The sequence below is a fragment of the Acartia tonsa genome, chromosome 13 (genome assembly GCF_053477335.1).
Source record: "Acartia tonsa isolate MP-2025a chromosome 13, ASM5347733v1, whole genome shotgun sequence".
Classification (NCBI taxonomy): Eukaryota; Metazoa; Arthropoda; class Copepoda; order Calanoida; family Acartiidae; genus Acartia; species Acartia tonsa.
In genome coordinates, this window is record NC_137272.1 from 31,628,221 (window position 1) to 31,634,220 (window position 6,000).

The following is a 6,000-nucleotide window of genomic DNA, read 5'->3' on the forward strand; positions in this document are numbered from 1 at the left end:
GTTGGTTGCTGGATAGATGTCACTTAAATTGGATTGAATTGGTTCCCCTTAATTATCCAAGGTTCAACAAGAAGCGCAACTGCTTGTCATCAGAGAGGTAATAGGTTCGAATCTCGGCCAGACACTGCGTTATAACTGAAGACATTAAATGGTTACTACTGCTGCTATGGCAGGTGTGCAACATGTAAAGTTGGAGAAGGAGGATTTCCTTGGTTCATAAACAGGAATAACTCATTACCATAAAACTTTCAGGCAGGTAGTTCAATAAAAAAAAAGTTGGTTGCTGGATAGATGTCACTTAAACTAAAACAGAAAAGGAAAGAATTGGTTCCCCAAGGTTCAACAAGTAGCGCATTTGCCTGTCATCAGGGATGTAATAGGTTCGAATCTCGCGCAGACACTGCGTTATAACTGAAGACATTAAATGGTTCCTAGGTGCTAGGTGTGCAACATGTACAGGCGCAAAGGAAAGATATAATTCCCCTTGGACCTTGAGTTAATGTCATAGAAACCCTCGACCGTGGCTCAACATGTAGCGCATCGGCTCGTCGTCTGGGAGTTGATAGGCTTTGTACTGCATCATAACTAAAGATGTTGAAATAAATTCCTACTGATAAAAAACTTATATAAAACTTTGGGTACCAGTATAAAACTTTGGGTATCAGAATAAATTTTTGTCTATTAGTATAAAACTTTGGGTACCAGTATGAAACTTTGGGTACCAGTATAAAACTTTGGGTACCAGAATAAATTTTTGGCTATTAGTATAAAATTTTGGGTACCAGTATAAAACTTTGGGTACCAGTATAAAACTTTGGGTACCAATATAAAATTTGTGTACCAGTATAAAACTTTGGGTACTCGTATAAAACTTAAGGTACCAGTATAAAACTTTGGGTACCAATATTAAAACAAAATTTTAGGTATTAGTATAAAATTTTGGGTACCAGTATAAAACTTTGGGTACCAGTATAAAACTTTGGGTACCAGTATAAAATTTAGGTACCAGTATAAAATTTGGGTAACTGTATAAAACTTTGGGTACCAGTATAAAACTTTGGGTACCAGTATAAAATTTGGGTACCTGTATAAAACTTTGGGTACCAGTAAAAAACTTTGGGTAGCAGTATAAATTTTGGGTACCAGTATAAAACTTTTGGTACCAGTTTAAAACTTTGGGTACCAGTATAAAACTTTGGGTACCAGTAAAACTTTGGGTTCTAGTATAAAACTTTGGGTACCAGTAAAAAACTTTGGGTACCAGTATAAATTTTTAGTACCAGTATAAAACTTTGGGTACCAGTTTAAAACTTTGGGTACCAGTATAAAAGTTTGGGTACCAGTATAAAACTTTGGGTTCTAGTATAAAACTTTTGGTGTAAGTATAAAACTTTGGGTACCAGAATAAAATTTGAGTACTAGTCTAAAACTTTGGGTACCTGTATAAAAACTTTGGGTACCAGTATAAAACTTTGAGTACTAGTATAGAATTTTGGGTACTAGTATAAAACTTTGGGTACCAGTATGAAACTTTGGGTACCAGATTAAAATTTTGGGTACCAGTATAAAACTTTGGGTACCATTATAAAACTTTGGGTACCAGAATAAAACTTTGGGTACCAGTATAAAATTTTGGGTACCAGTATAAAACTTTGGGTACCAGTATAAAACTTTGTGTACCAGTATAAAACTTTGGTTACCAGTAAAATTTGGGTACCAGTATAAAACTTTGGGTTCTAGTCTAAAACTTTGGGTACCATTATAAAACTTTGGGTACCAGACTAAAACTTTGGGTACCAGTATAAAACTTTGAGTACCAGTATAAAACTTTGGGTACTAGAATAACCCAAACTTTGGGTACCAGAATAAAATTTGAGTACTAGTATATAATTTTGGGTACCAGTATAAAACTTTGGGTACTAGAATAAAACTTTGGGTACCAGAATAAACTTTGGGTACCAGTATAAAACTTTGGGTACCAGTATAAAATTTGGGTACTAATTCTGAATCAAACATTTGAAAAAATCCTGCTGTCCTCCCCCCTCTTCCCTCCACTCTTATTCTCACAACCCCTAACCACCCTCAACTCTCCAAAAAATGTCCTAGAATGCATTTAAAAAATCCAATTTAGCCGAAGCCTCAGCTGCAAAGCTTATTTTATAATCAGCCATAAGATCAGCCGCAAGGCTTAATATTGTATTCAGCCGCAGCCACATTCAGCTGCGCGGCTGAATTTAATTCAGCCACAGCCTCAGCCGCACGGCTTTCAGTAAGCCGCAGCCTCAGAATCAGCCGCGAGGCTTAATTATGTTATCAGCCACTCTCAGCCTCAGCCTCACTCAGCCGCGCGGCTTAATTTTCCAATCAGCCACTGTAAGCCGCAGCCGCTATGAGCCGCGCGGCTTTCAGTAAGCCGCAGCCTCAGCCACAAATCCTTCAGCCACGGTAAGCCTCAGCCACCCTCAGCCACTGTAAGCCTCAGCCGCTCGAAGCCTCAGCCACAAAATTCCAATTCAGCCACTGTAAGCCTCAGCCACCCCAATTCTTATTAAGCCTCAGCCGCATTCAGCCGCAGCCACTCTCAGCCGCACTAAGCCTCAGCCACTCTCAGCCTCAGCCACTTCCATAACTTTAAGCAGCCGCAGCCGCAGCCTCAGCCGCAAATTAGGATTCAGCCGCAGCCGCAGCCGCGCGGCTGATAGCGCGGCTTCCGAACCCTGCCATAAACACTGAAGATATGGTGGAAATATGAAAAATACAAAAATAGCCTAAAACCTGCAAAATGTCAGTTTGACCGTCATGATTGTTTACTGTAAACGACAGGAAATTTAATTTTAATATCAATAACTGAAAAAATTTTGAAAATCGGACCATAAACACTGAAGATATGGAGAAAAATGTGAAAAATACAAAAATAGCCTAAAACCTGCAAAAAGCGGTCCTACCGCCATTAATGTTTTATACTTAATTGTGCTCCTTAATGATGGGAATGTTGTCAAAAAATTTCAGCATTCTATCTTTTATAGGAGCTGAGTAAATCCCATTTCCCCCATAGCGTTACGGACTGACGGACGGACGGACTGACGGACTGACGGACTGACGGACTGACGGACGGACGGACAAAGTGAATTATAGAGTAGCTTCGCTACTAAAAAACTAACCAGTTAAACTATCATCACTGGGGGAAAATGTGTAATGCGTATGTGTTTATTAGCATATGTGAAGGCACAACTAAGTAACATAAGTTGTAATCAAAATAATTTTATTAGTTGTTTCCCTAAAGATGACTTGGCAAGCAATACCCTCCACACTTATTAAAAGCAAAGCTTTTCTATAATTAGGGTCGGTCCGTTTGCCATAGTTAGCTCTTTTCGTTAAATTAAACAGGTTAGAATTGTCCTATCGATTTCAAACTTTGTATGCTGATTCCTGTACAAGTTAGGTACGACTTAGAAATCGCATCAACTATATAATTACTACCAGAAAGTCCTACGTCGGTTAAAAACAAGCTGATTTTTTTACTTTTTTGTTTTTGCATGTTAAAATTATCCTATTCATCTGTTTCTTTGAATACTGATTCCTATAAAAACAAGGTACAATGTGATAAGTGAAGCAGCTCTATAATCAAGTAAAAAAACGTCAGTATGTCCTTAAACAATATCATGTATTTAATCAGTTTTGCAACAAATTTACTTACAATTTTTTACATATAAACTTATCCATTAAAATTCAGTTTATCCAGTTCTGATGCTTTACAAGGTTCGTTTATCCTTCCATTTCAGAGCATTGCTTTTATGGATGTTTTCATCCTTGTTTTTTAAAATAAATTGGTAAGGAGAGGGGCTTGTTATTGTGTATTTTTGTTAGGTTAAGGTTAGGTTAGGTTATTTTGGGTACAGGGTAACCCAGCCAGATAAGGGCACAGGAGATATAGAAAAAGAAAAACCTAAAATCCTTTATTTTTATCTTATTTAAAAAAAATTAGAGATAGGGTTATGTATTCACTAGTTACTTTGAGGGAAAGCACTATTTTATCTAATCTTTAACAATTTAAAAATTTGACATCAATTTAAAAGATATAAAATTATGGAATAAAAATAAAAGTTTTTAAAAAACAACAAAATGTTAGAAAATAGCATAAAAATGACCAAAAGCAGCCAAACCTTTTTAGAGATCTTCAATCAAACCTAGAAGTATAGAAAAACAAAACTTTAATTTTGTCGACTCTGAGTCTTTAAATAAAAGTGGTAATAGCTGCCATAAAATTTAAATATAAGAGCAATTTTGCCATATACTTGCATCAACTTTTGGTCATAGGACAAACGCAGGAGTCCCAAGCGTCGGAGTCGACAAACGTCGGAGTGGACACTTAACCTAACCTAACCTATTTTAGACCATCTTTGAGTATTTTTAAATGCCTATCCCCTGCTGGGGGCTTATTTGTACATTCATATCTTAACCTAAACTGTATAAAATACTCAATTAAATTAATGTTTTAACACTCCTGCGTTTGACCACTCCGACGTTTGGGACTCTTGCGTCCACGGATGGCTTTGGTCAATTTCAGTTAAACATTCAAGTTTTTGGATGGTTTTAGGCCATTTTTCTACTTTTCCCTACCCCTTCAAATACAGAGCCCCTAGATGCCATTATGAAATCTAAAATTATTTACTAGTTTAATAATCTTGATTTTAAGGTTTTAAATTTTTAACAACCTGTTGTTTTTGTTGATATAACAACAGCATTAACAATTGGCTGGGTTGTATGGACACTAGTAGAGAATGAGCATGTCCTAATTCTATCCATATGTTGTCATATACATACCCCCCCCCCTGTTTACGTCCCATTCCCTAAATATATCATTGGGTGAATAGAAAAGTAAAAAAGGTAAATTTTGTAATTATATTCTTAGGAGCACTGATTATATTTAACTCGCGACTGTGCCATAACATTTGACTCATCTACGCTTTGTTAGGTAGATGCTAAGAGAATCAGCTAATAAACATGACGTCATACAAAACAAATGACCAATGATAGGCCAATATACATTTTACTATAGGTCAAATACAATGTATATTGGCTTATCATTGGTCATTTGTATTGTATGACGTTATTTTTTATTAGGCACTATCATTCAATTCGCGCTAGGTTCGAATCTTGGCCCAAAAAGGCATCTTTTTAAAAGATGTTTAAAATGTATCCTACTGCTGCTATGCTAGGTGTGCAACATTAGATAAGGAAGAATGCCTTGTACCAAATATAGAGGAATTCATTTCCATTCACATTTAGGACAAAGGTCGTGCAATCAAAAGGTTGTTTGTCTACAGTAAATTGATATAGTGACTTATATAACTAAAGGCCTTAAACTTATACCTCATACTATGCTTAAATATATTGATGAATTTTGTTGCTTTTACAAACAATGTCAGTTTTAATATACTTGATTTACTGTTCCCTTTACACTAAGAAAAAAAATGAAATTCTTCTTCATAATTTAGAATACAAAACAACCAAATAAAAATTAAAACAGTACAAAGTTAGGTAATTTAATGCAAATTTTTGTTGAAATATCTTAAAGAGAAGAAAATTATTAGTTTCCCTTAAATTGTCGAGTCGAGCACACTAAACCCTTCTATCTGTTGCAATTTTGTTATTAATGTGCTACTTTTAAACACATTTTTTGCATATATTGTATGCACGTCCAAAGTTATAATCACAGGGAGAAAACTCAAAATGCGCGTGGCGATAAATAGCTGCAGGCTAATTATAAACAAAACAATAAGAAGAGAGTTTTAATAAATTTTGATTAATTAATTCTTAAGATGTTAGAAAAAGAAAAGCTAATGGTTTTGTAATTGATTTAATAACAAGGATGGTTATTTAGGTATCTATTGGCCTATTTTTAATAGTGGTATCCTTATATAAAGTAACAGGATGTCTGTCTGGGTTTTCCAGAGATCTATAGGGATAAGACTGGTAGTGCGAATGGGGCGCTTGTCC